The sequence below is a fragment of the Rhinopithecus roxellana genome, chromosome 12 (assembly GCF_007565055.1).
Source record: "Rhinopithecus roxellana isolate Shanxi Qingling chromosome 12, ASM756505v1, whole genome shotgun sequence".
Lineage (NCBI taxonomy): Eukaryota > Metazoa > Chordata > Mammalia > Primates > Cercopithecidae > Rhinopithecus > Rhinopithecus roxellana.
The window spans coordinates 7,668,034-7,680,228 of record NC_044560.1 but is presented as its reverse complement, the minus strand read 5'-3'; positions in this window follow the sequence as shown (position 1 = coordinate 7,680,228).

Genomic DNA, 12,195 nt, shown 5'->3' with positions numbered 1-12,195 from the left:
AGGACCTTCAAAGCACTTTCATTAAACAATCAAAGGGAAGTGGTGAGCCCAGTGAGCTGGCTGGCCTGGAGCTCCGGGCTGTGCACAAGTTCCAGGGAAGCCCACAAGCCCAGGCGAACTTTGCCTCCAGGCCCCCAGGCTTTCTCAGGGCTGAGGCAGGATGGAAATGAGGATGAAAAGATCAAACGCTGCCTGTATTCCACCTTAGATTGGCTTGTTGAGAAGAGGAAGCTGATGGAATTGAGTTTTCTTGCTTGCACGTCTCCTGCTTGGTTTGCAGGACTCCTGCTTCGTTTGCAGGACTCCTGCTTCCTTCTCTCCCTGGGGTGCTCCTTCCCCTATCATGGTTCAGTCCACGGGGAGGGGTCTTTCCTCTCCCACATGCAGGAGAAGCATACGGATGGACTTGGTAGAAGCTTATGGAAGCTCCACAAGGACAAGAGTACTTACTTGTTCTGTGTGTTCATCCCTGTATCCTATGTGCCATAATGGATGCTCAATAAACGTCATTGGGTGAATGAATGGATAAATGAATGATCCTAGTACATTGAACCTTGGCTTGCTCTCTGTGTGCTAAAGTTTCCTCACAGGTTAACTGGAGACTTGTCCCTTGGAGCACCACGAGGGTGCATGGCCATATATGCATGGTGAACAGTGCTCCAACAGAACTCAAAACATGGCCATCTGTACTGTCGGAAGGAGCATGGATGAGTTGGGTGAAAACGCCTAGTGTCATAGTTGGTCTACAGTTGGTTGGCACTCAATGCAAGCTGGCCTCCTTGTTTCCCACTTCCTTGATAGTTGGCCACTGGGATTTTTTTTTGTATTTATCTCTGCAATTCTGGGACAGAGCTCAGTGTCTGAAAGAACACAGATGGTGCACAGTAAAGAGCTGAATGATCTTGAAGTTGGATGCTTATGTTACTCTTTGACCTTGGGTACTCACGTTCACAATTAGAATTTTTGAACGCCCACTCTGTGCCACACAATTGACAGTGAGTCTGCTTAATCTCAAAGCTACCCCAAGTAGAAGATAGCAGCATCTCTATTTTACAGAGGAAGAAATAGACTCGGGGAGGCTCAGAGATGAGTCCAAGATCAAAGAGTTATCAGATAGTATGGAAGAGATTTTTCTTTCCTTTTCTTTCTTTTTTTTTTTTTTTAGATGGAGTTATGTTCTTGTTGCCCAGGCTAGAGTGCAATGGTGCAGTCTCGGCGCACTGCAACCTCTGCCTCCCGGGTTCAAGTGATTCTCCTGCCTCAGCCTCCCAAGTAGCTGTGATTACCGGCGTGAGCCACTGTGCCTGGCCGGGAAGAGATTTTTCACTTAGGCCTCCTAGATTTCAAAGCTCTTTCTTGCTTCTGTTCTTCTCTTGCAGCATCAGTTTCTCTTTTGTAAACCAGATGATCTTCAGCACTGAGCACAGAGACTGGTGTGTGGTGGGTGCTCAGAGGCGTTATTGAATGAATGAATGAATAAATAAATAAATGAAGCTGAAACATTCTGATGACTGTAAGATTTTAGATACTGCCTTGGGAGTCCTGGTGGGGGTGTGGGACTGTAGGATCAGAGAATGTTACTGCCAAGAGGGAGCCTTTGAGATGACCTTGCTCAAGGATTTTGCAGCTTAGAGAGCCTCACCTGCTTTCTGGGCATTCTGGGGAAGCCAGAGAGGCTTTTGCTGGGCCAGAAGGTGCTTACCCTGGGGAAGGAGGTGGCCAGTCTCGGGGTACTCAGGAGCCCCTGGCGGGTGCCCAGTCTTCATTGAAATGTATAGGTGGAAGTGAGAATGCACTGCATATTTGTCTAGGTGAATTAAAAGCACAATCCCCATTTCCCAGAGGGAGCAGTTGGTTCATATTTATACATTTAGTCTTACAGGTGTAAAATAGGTTTCCTTTATGCTTATATAATAATTTTTCATTTGAATTTCAAGGCTTTATTCCCTCCTTTGGATTCAAGTCTTCCATCTGAACCCGATTCTCTCCCATAGCCATTAATTCCTTCATCATAAAAATGAATTCCATCTAATTCTCTATAGTGGCAGTTAGAGCAGATCAAAAAGTACCTTTGCAAAGGGCTCCCCCCGCTTCTACCATTGTAGTTTCCAGCTTGCCTGAGTACCCACCCCCGTGCCAATGCTGAGTTTCAGAAACCAGGGCTTGGAGCAGAAAAACTTATTTCTCTTGCTCAGAAAGGGTTGTGTGCTTGCATGTGTGTGTGTGTGTGTGTGTGTGTGTGTGTGTGTGTGTCCATATGCACACGCTGGCACCCACAGATGCATTGTAGAAAATGCTCCTCAATTTCAGAAAGGTAGAACCACCACCACAATAATAATAATAATGGGCCAGGTGCAGTGGCTCACACCTGTAATCCCAGCACTTTGGGAGGCCAAGGCAGGTGGATCACTTGAGGTCAGAAGTTCTAGACCAGCCTGGCCGGGCACGGTGACTCACTCCTGTAATCCCAGCACTTTGACAGGCTGAGGCGAGTGGATCACCTGAGGTCGGGAGTTCAAGACCAGCCTGGCCAACATAGTGAAACCCCGTCTGTACTAAAAATAAAAAATTAGCTGGGCGTAGTGGCACGAGCCTGTAGTCCCAGCTACTCGGGAAGCTGAGGCAGGAGAATCTCTTGAAATCGGGAGGCGGAGGTTGCAGCGAGCTGAGATGGTGCCACTGCACCCCAGCTTAGGTGACAGAGTGAGACTTTGTCTCAAAAAAATAAATAAGTAAAATAAAAGAAGTTCTAGTCCAGCCTCGCCAACATGGTGAAACCCTGCCTCTAGTAAAAATACAAAAATGAGCCAGGTGTGATGCCACACACCTGTAATCCCAGCTACTTGGGAGGCTGAAGCATGAGAATCCCTTGAATCTGGGAGACAGAGGCTGCAGTGAGCAATGATCATGCCACTGCACTCCAGCCTGGGCAACAAGAATGAGACCCTGTCTTTAAAAAATAATAATCATAATGGTAACCCAGTACTCGCAATGAGCCGGACACTGTATTAGGCATGTTCCATTCATTATATTATTTAATCCTCATACAAGTCGGCATCCTTATATGACAGATGAGATAAGGGTCCCAAGATGTGAAATAAATTGCCCAGGGTTGCATAGCTAGGAGAAAGCAGGGCTTAAAATTTTAAATTTTAAGCTATTTATTTATTTTAATTAATGTTTACCATTAACTATTTAGGGCCACAGTCAACACCCTCGAGTACCCCTTTCCTGCCTCAGTCCCTTTCTTCTCTCCCCGGAAGGAAGCACAGTCACTAAGGTGGCATCTGTCGTTTCTCTACATTCTGTAGCAGCCTGGATAATGGCCCCTAGAAATATCAGGTCTTAATCCCTGGAACGTGTAACTGTTACCTTCAAATGAAAAAAGGTCTTTGCAGATGTGATGAAGTTACAGATCATGAGATGGGGAGATTATCCTGGATTTTCTTGGCGGCCCCTAAATGCAATCACAAGTGTCATTATAAGAAGGAAGAAAAGGGAGCTTTGACACAGATGGAACAGGAGACGGTAATGTGGCCATGGAGGCAGAGACTGGGTGATGTGGCCATAAGTCCAGGAATGCCGGCAGCCACTGGAAGCTGGAAGAAGCAAGAGAGGGATTCTTCGCAGCATCCGGAGAGAGCGCCCTCTGCTGACCTGACACCTTGATTTCAACCCCGTGATAGTAATTGAGGACTTCTGACCTCCGGACCGTAGGAGCGTAAGTTTCTGTTATTTTTAGTCACCAGGTTTGTAGGAATTTGTTACAGCAGCCACAGGAAACTAATGTACATGCTTTTATAATTTTTTTTTTGAGACAGGGTCTCTGTCGCCCAGGCTGGAGTGCAGTGGCACGCACACAGCTCACTGCAGCCACCATCTCCCAGGCTTAAGCGATCCTCCCTCCTCAGCCTCTCAAATCACTGGGACTACAGGCACACACCACCATACCTGGCTAATTTTTAAATTTTTTTTGTAGAGACGGGGTCTTGTTATGTTGCCCAGGCTGACTTTGAACTCCTGGGCTAAAGTAATCCTCCTGCTTTGGTCTTCAAATTGCTGGGATTACAAGCAAAAGCCACTGCTCCTGGCCCATGTTTTTTGCTACATATGTATATTAAAATAAACAGTTGTTACAGTTTATGTAACGGTATACTTTAGGCACCATTCTGAAGCTTGTCTTGCTCAACATCATGTTTTTGAGATTATCCTTAAGGACTCAGGTAATGTTGGTTTCAAAGAGAAAAAGAGTCTCATTTGCTGGGCAGATACAGTTGGATCCTGAAGGACATTGATTGGAGTTGCGTCTGCAGAATGGGATCTGCAGGGCAAATGCAGGGTTGGCTCTGGCTGCCATGTTCTTTTGTTTGTTTGTTTGTTTGAGATGGAGTCTCACTCTGTCGCCCAGGCCAGAGTACAATGGTGTAATCTTGGCTCATTACAACCTCCACTTCCCAGGTTCAAGTGATTCTCCTGCCTCAGCCTCCCAAGTAGCTGGGATTACAGGTGCCTGCCACCACACCCAGCTAACTTTTGTATTTTTAGTTGAGAAGGGGTTTCACCATGTTGGCCAGGCTGGTCTTGAACTCCTGACCTCAGGTGATCCGCACGCCTCGGACTCCCAAAATGCTACGATTACAGGCATGAGCCTTGGCACTTGGCCGCTAGCTGCCATGTTCTGAAAGGGTAGGGCCACACCTGCTCTGACTGCACCCCCAGGTACGGGGACTCAGGTGAACACAGGTTTGCCATGTGTCAGGAAGGCCGGGTTCATTAGGGAACCAGTTTCATGTGAACCCAGGGATTCTGTGTCTCTAAGACCTTGGAGAGTCAAGAGGTTTCAAGCCATGGAAGAGAAAGATACTCTAGCTGGGCACAGTGGCTCACACTTCTAATCCCAGCACTTTGGGAGTCTGAAGCAGGTAGATCACCTAAGTTCAGGAGTTCGAGACCAAACTGACTAGTATAGTGAAACCCTGTCTCTACTAAAAATACAAAAATTAGCTGGGCGTGGTGGCATTCACCTGTAGTCCCAGATACTTGGGAGGCTGAGACAGGCGAATTGCTTGGACCTGGGAGGCAAAGGTTGTAGTAAGCTGTGATCGTGCCACTGCATTCCAACCTGGTCCACAGAGCGAGATTCTGTCTCAAAAAAAAAAAAAAAAAAAAAACACTGTAAAGGAAAACTCAAATGGAGGTGAGAATGGAGAATGCATGTATGTGTATGTGTGTGCATCTGTGTATCAGTGCAAACTCCTTAAGGTTACAGACAGTCCTCTCTCCCACAGGACCTGGAAAACTGTGAATATCTGTTGAATAAATGAAAACAATTTGTGGGAATGGGAAGGGGGGTTGGCGATCCATTCTGTAAATATAAATATCTGACTATATATGACTGATACAAGTTGTAAGGTTGTAAGTGAATTAACGGCTATATTCCGAGAATTCATCTACGAAGGTGCCATTTGTACCTTTGTCAAAGGTAAGCTTTCATTTTACAGTTATGGAGTCTTCATGTCTATGTTTTTTTTTTAAAAACTTGGCTCTCGTCTTGATACTACATGGTATGGAGGCAAGCTGTTATTATCCCCAGATGATGGAAAACTGGGGACTAATATGGTGAAGGGGTTTTCTGGTGTCATAAAACAAACATGTGGCAAAGCCAGGGGTTAAGTCCGGTGAGTGAGGCTCAGGAAGAGGACACAGATTTTGAAATCTGACGAGCTAAATTTTAATCTTGGCTTCAACTCTCAGGAGCTGGCTTTCTTGGGGCAAGTTACTTAACCTCTCTGAACTTCCATTTCCTCTTTTAAGAAACGAGCACAGTGACACTTAGCTTGTGAGGATTGCTGCAGAGATAATGCATGTAGAGCAGCTGGCACTTAGCAGAGCTCAGTCAGGGGCATCTCTTATCTTTTATCCTCTATTGAATATTATTTTTCCTCTTGCAGTCCTAGGCTATAACCTGCATTCCACTGAAAATTATCCGGGAACTTTAGAGAAGCAAGCAGCCAAACCTGTTGGCTGGTATCAACTGTTATCACCAGGGGGCTTGAGTTATCCCTTTTTGGGGATCATTGGGGCGTGATGACCTATGACCTGTGACCTTATGAGGCAGCCAGCAGGGGTAGGAGCCCAGTGGATTTGGGGGTCGTCTTAGACTTCTGGAAAGACCTGATAGACCACTTTCCAATCTGGGGTTTTTCATTATGTAGGGGGCAGTAAATCAAAGAGACTGCCCCAGGCTGCAGACTTAAAAGGGCCCCAGGCTGGTGGAGCTGGGCAGGAAAGATGCTGAGGGGGAGGAGGCTATGGCTTCCCTGACTGGCATCTGAGGCAAACAAAGTAACACACAGGGGGAGAAAAAAACACTGAAAATAACATTAAGAGCAAATGGCAAACTAGATTAAAAGCTTTCAATGCCTCCGCTGCAAAGGGTTAATATCTTTGCTATATAAAGAGCACTTGCAAATCAATAAGGATGATGAACAATCTCTGGGCAAAGGACGTAGACAGGCACTTTATGAAAGACATACTCGAGGGCTGGTAGTATATGAAAAATGGTCCGTCTTACCAGAAACCTCAAAGAAAAGCAAATTAAAACAAGGAGATACCATGCCCCGCCCATCTAAGTGGCAGTTGTGAAGGAGAGAATGGTACTACCAGGATGACTGAGAGGTCTGGAAAGTGTGACTCATACACTGTGTGGCAGAGTAAATTGCTATGCTTTCTGAAGGGCAATTTAGCAAGTATGTTTCAAAAGCTCTAGAAATGTTTAGAACCATCCTCAGTACATCACTTTGTATGCCTAGGAATTTAAACGCGTATGTACCAAGATATAAGTACGTCACAATATTTTTTTCTAAAAGGGAAAGCTGGAAAAAAGTAAACATTCCTAACAATAGGATATTGACAGATATATTATGAAGCATCCATATAATGGAATACTCCAGGCCATTACAAGGACACATAATAAGAGGCAATAATGTGTAGTGTTTTTAGGCTATAACCCATATTCCACCAGAAATTCAGCTTCATGCTAGCAACCATCCTAAATGCCTTACATAGATTAGCTCATTGAATTATCTTAGCAACTGTTGTGATAAGTACAAATACTATCATCCCAATTATACTGGTGAAGAAACGGAGACACTGAGAAGTTACGTAACTTGTCCAACTTCCCTTATTTAGTAAGTGGCAGATGCCAATGTGAATTTAGGTAGTTTGGCTTCAGAGTCTACATACTTGTTCTTTATTTTTATTTTTGTTTTTTGATACAGGGTCTCACTCTGTTGCCCAGGCTGGAGTGCAGTGGTGCAATCACAGCGCAGTGCAGCCTCTGCCTAGCTGTGCTCAAGTGATCCCCCAACCTCAGCCTCCTGAGTAGCTGGGACTACACATGTGCCTCACCACACCCAGCTAACTTTTGCATTTTTTGTAGAAGTCATGGTTTCACCATGTTGCCCAGGCTGGTCTTGAATTCCTGGGCTCAAGCGATCCGCCTGCCTCAGCCTCCCAAACTGCTGGGATTACAGGCGTCAGCCACTGCACCTGGCTGAGTCTATGTTCTTAATGGAACTATATCCTACCCCTTGGAATTTGTACCTGGAAAAATTTCATGACCTGCAAAAATACTCATGGAACATAGAGTGAAAAAAAGGCAACTTCCCAAACAGCATGATTCTACTTAAGAAAAAAAATACTTCTGTGTGGAAAAATAGCACCCAAAGAATGTATTCCCAAATGATGAGTAAGTACTCTTAAGGAGTGAGGTTATGGGTGATAGTTATTTTCTTCTTCTTCTTCTTTTTTTTTTTTTTTTTTTTTTTTTTTTGAGACGGAGTCTCGCTCTGTCACCCAGGCTGGAGTGCAGTGGCTGGATCTCGGCTCACTGCAAGTTCCGCCTCCTGGGTTTACGCCATTCTCCTGCCTCAGCCTCCTGAGTAGCTGGGACTACAGACGCCCGCCACCTCGCCCGGCTAGTTTTTTTTGTATTTTTTAGTAGAGACGGGGTTTCACCTTGTTAGCCAGGATGGTCTCGATCTCCTGACCTCGTGATCCGCCCGTCTCGGCCTCCCAAAGTGCTAGGATTACAGGCTTGAGCCACTGCGCCCGGCCAGTTATTTTCTTCTTTTTGCCTGCAAACATTTTGTAAATTTTCTATAATGAGGGTCACAATTTTATTCTATTTTATTATATATATAAATATATATATATTAATTTATTTTTTATTTTTTATTTTTTTTAGAAGGAGTATCGCTCTGTTGCCAGGCTGGAGTGCAGTGGCGAGCTCGGCTCTCTGAACGTCTGCCTCCTGGGTTCAAGTGATTCTTGTGCCTCAACCTCCCCGGTAATGCCCACCACCACACCCGGCTAATTTTTGTATTTCTGGTAGAGATGGGGTTTCACCATGTTGGCCAGGCTGGTCTTGAACTCCTGACCTTGTGATCCACCCACCTTGGACTCCCAAAATGGTGGTATTACAGGCGTGAGCCACCACACCCGGTGAGGGTTACAATTTTTTTTTTGGGGGGGATGGAGTCTCGCTCTGTCGCCCAGGCTGGAGTGCAGTGGTGCGATCTTGGCTCACTGCAAGCTCCGCCTCCTGGGTTCACACCATTCTCCTACCTCAGCCTCCGGAGTAGCTGGGACTACAGGCGTCGCCATCACGCCCGGCTAATTTTTTGTATTTTTAGTAGAGACAGGGTTTCACCGAGTTAGCCACGATGGTCTCGATCTCCTGAACTTGTGATCCGCCCACCTTGGCCTCCCAAAGTGCTGGGATTACAGACGTGAGCCACTGTGCCTGGCCGAGGGTTACAACTTTAAAAAATAAGAACACCCATGTGAAAATTATTACAATGAAAAGAAATGGACTTTGGATCCATGTTCGGGCTTCAGCACCTAATTGCTCCTCAACCAATGTCAAAGTGAAAAACCAAGAGAGCCATGGCCACTCTTGATGTTTCCACAGACTCTTGGGCCATCTCTCCGTTCCCTTCCTTTTAGGGAGTGGGAGGCACTGGTGTAATTTACGTCCACCTAAAAGCAAAGACAGCACCCAGAAACACACATTTATTGGACACCCACAGTGTGGCAGCCCCGGAGCCAAGCACCAGGGAAGAACAGCAACCAGGCTGGACTCCTGCAGTCTACAGCAGACCTCCAGTCCCAGCCATGTCTGCTTGACTTTGAGTTCTGTGCCCAACTGCTGTGGGATTCTGCTCCCAGGTTAGTGAAACTGTTTTTTACCCTTTTGTCTGAGCCATCCAAACAGCATCAAGAGCACAAAACAGTGATTCTCGAAGTGTGGGCCATGGACCAGCAGCATCAGCCTCATTTGGGAACTTGATAGAAATGCAACTTCTCAGGCCCCACACCATGCCTACTGAATCAGAAACTCTGGGTGGATGGAGAAGGTGTGGGCAGCAGTCTATGTTTTGTTTTCTTTTTTTTGAGACAGGGTCTGCCTCTGTCACGCAGGCTGTAGTGCAGTGGCACGATCTCCGCTGACTGCAGCCTCTGCCTCCTAGGCTCAAGCGATCCTCCCACCTCAGCCTCCCAGGTAGCTGGGACTACAAGTGCAAGCCACCACACCCGGTTAAATTTTGTATTTTTTGTAAAGATAAGGTCTCTCAATGTTGCCCAGGCTAGTCTCCAACTCCTGGGCTCAAGCGATCCACCTACCTAGGCCTCCCAAAGTGTTGAGATCACAGGCATGAGCCACCGCACCCTGCCAGCAATCTGTTTTAACAAACCTTCCAGAAGATCCGTATGCATGCTAAAGTGTGAGAGTCACTAAATCACAGGTACCGTTATGTGGGTTGAGAGCATTTGAGGGTGTTAGAAGTATTTCTCATTTCCTCAGATGCCCCCAAAGTGGCTGGCTCTGCTAAACTCATTTTTGAAATCCTGAAGACAGGCTCTGGGAAATGAGTTAGTGTTCTCCATCCTCAACTCCCCTCCCCTCCCCTCCCTCAGAACACTGCTGACGGCTGATTAATGGGGAATGACTCTCCAAAGATTTCTTTACATATATTAGGCTAGGAAAGTCTTTGAAAACTTTTTGTGGCAATTGTGCTTGTAAAGATTCCGTCCATTCGCTCTCCTTGGGGATGGAGAAGTTGTATTTGTCTCCTTGCAATGTAGACAATGACTTTCATTTCTTGTACCTTTCTGGGCAGTGCTGGTCTGAGAATCACGGGGAGCCTGGGTACCCACTTGGGCTCCAGCACAAATTCGCTCTGTGACCTTGGATAAGTCACTTCCCCTCTGGGCCTCGGTGTGCTCCTCTGTTTAATGATGAGGTCAGATGGTCCCTAAGCTTGCATCCATGATTTGAAACCTGGAAATTCTATTCTGTTCTGAATTTCTGGAGCTGGGCATTATTGAGAAGATTCATGGAGATATGTTTTATCTTTTATCAGTTTTATCAGTTTTCTTTATTCTCTAAAAGATACATTAACAAAAAGTGTTGACTGACACTGGATTGCTGCAAATTGCAAGCTATGGGCCATTCAAATGTACTCATGGCAGAGTCACACATTTTTTCATCTACCCATGGGCACCAATGTCTTTACATTGAAGCTGGGAATCTACATTAAAACAGTACTTCCTTGGGATGAACTGGGAGTTCCTTTAAAAGCCTTTCTGAGGTAAATTATTTATTTTTCCTTAGAGTGAAAAGTAAATTCTAAAGGGTGGGGAAGGGAGAGGGATCCCCCTGAACCCAGCCTTCCACTTCTTATGCCAAGATGTAGATCCCCTGAACCTGAGGCAGAAATGTGTTGGTGGGAGCAGGTGGCTGTGCCAGGTGCCTACAGCTGCAAGTGGTCTTGTCTATCTCTAAGCGTATCAGTTTCTGGGTGCGCCATGATGTATGGAAGGCTGGCAAGTGAACACCTACACTTTCTCCGTGGGCCACATCCGTGGTCTGCAAGGAAAAGAGCATCTTCTCTTGTCTCCTGTAGCTGAGTAGTGTCCGTTGATCTACAGCTGGGCCACGATGTCCACCAATCCACAGTTGGCTCTTGGCCACTGGCCACAGCTGGGCAGACTCACTGCTCTCACAGTCTCTGTCTAGTAAGGGAGATTCAACATGCCAACCACTCTGGCCCAGGGCATGGCCATCCAGCTGTAAGCAGGGATCAAGATTTATGGTGACTCTGTTAGCTGAAAGCACCCAGGGTAAACAGTCAGTGTAGAATTTAACACCCCTGGTCCTATGTAGACACCAACTGCAATACCCAAGCTGTGAAGCTGATGATCTTAACCATATCAGATACCCTCGGCTTCATGTTCTCCTGACTCCACAGCTGTGTGATGTAGGGTGAGCCAGTTTACTTCTCTGTGTCTTCATCTGCCCATCTATAAAATGGGCATGATAATAGCTCCCTCTCAGGGACTGATGAAAGGATTAAATGAAGCAAAGTATGAAAAGCAGATGGAGTCTCCCTTTGTCACCCAGGCTGGAGTGCAGTGGTGCTATCTTGGCTCACTGTAACCTCCACCTCCCGTGTTCAAGCAATTCTCCTGTCTTAGCCTCCTGAGTAGCTGGGACTACAGGCGCCCGCCACCATGTCCAGCTAATTTTTATATTTTTAGTAGAGATGGGGTTTCACCACGTTGGCCAATGATCCACCCGCGTTGGCCTCCCAAAGTGCTGGGATTACAGGCGTAAGCCACCATGCCCGGACTTACGATATGTGTCTCTGTGTTATTATCATTTTTTAGAGATTCGTCACAAATGTTGACTGAACCAAATGTGGTGTCAATCCTCAAGCTGCTGTGTAGTCAGAGGGACAATGTGGACATGAAAATGAGGAACTATTCAAAAGAGCCTGGGCTCTGCGGCCAGGCATCGGGGTTCGAATCCTGGCTCTGCAGTTTTCTAGCTCTGTGACTTTGGGCGGGAGGCTTCACTTTTGAGCCCATCCCATTTCCTCTTTGGTAGAGAGCGTCTGGCTTATAGGACTATCCAGAGAGGTGAAGAACCAGAACAGACTGGCCAGGATACAGGGTTCACACCCCAGGCAGGGTTGGAGCCCCAGGACTTGCTTATTTGAACCTCACTGGAACAACTCACTCTTTTTTAAAATTAAATTAATTTATTTATTTATAAATAGTGCAATTGTGCAGTCTCATCTCACTGCAATCTCCGCCTCCCGGGTTCAAGTGATTCTCCTGCCTCAGCCT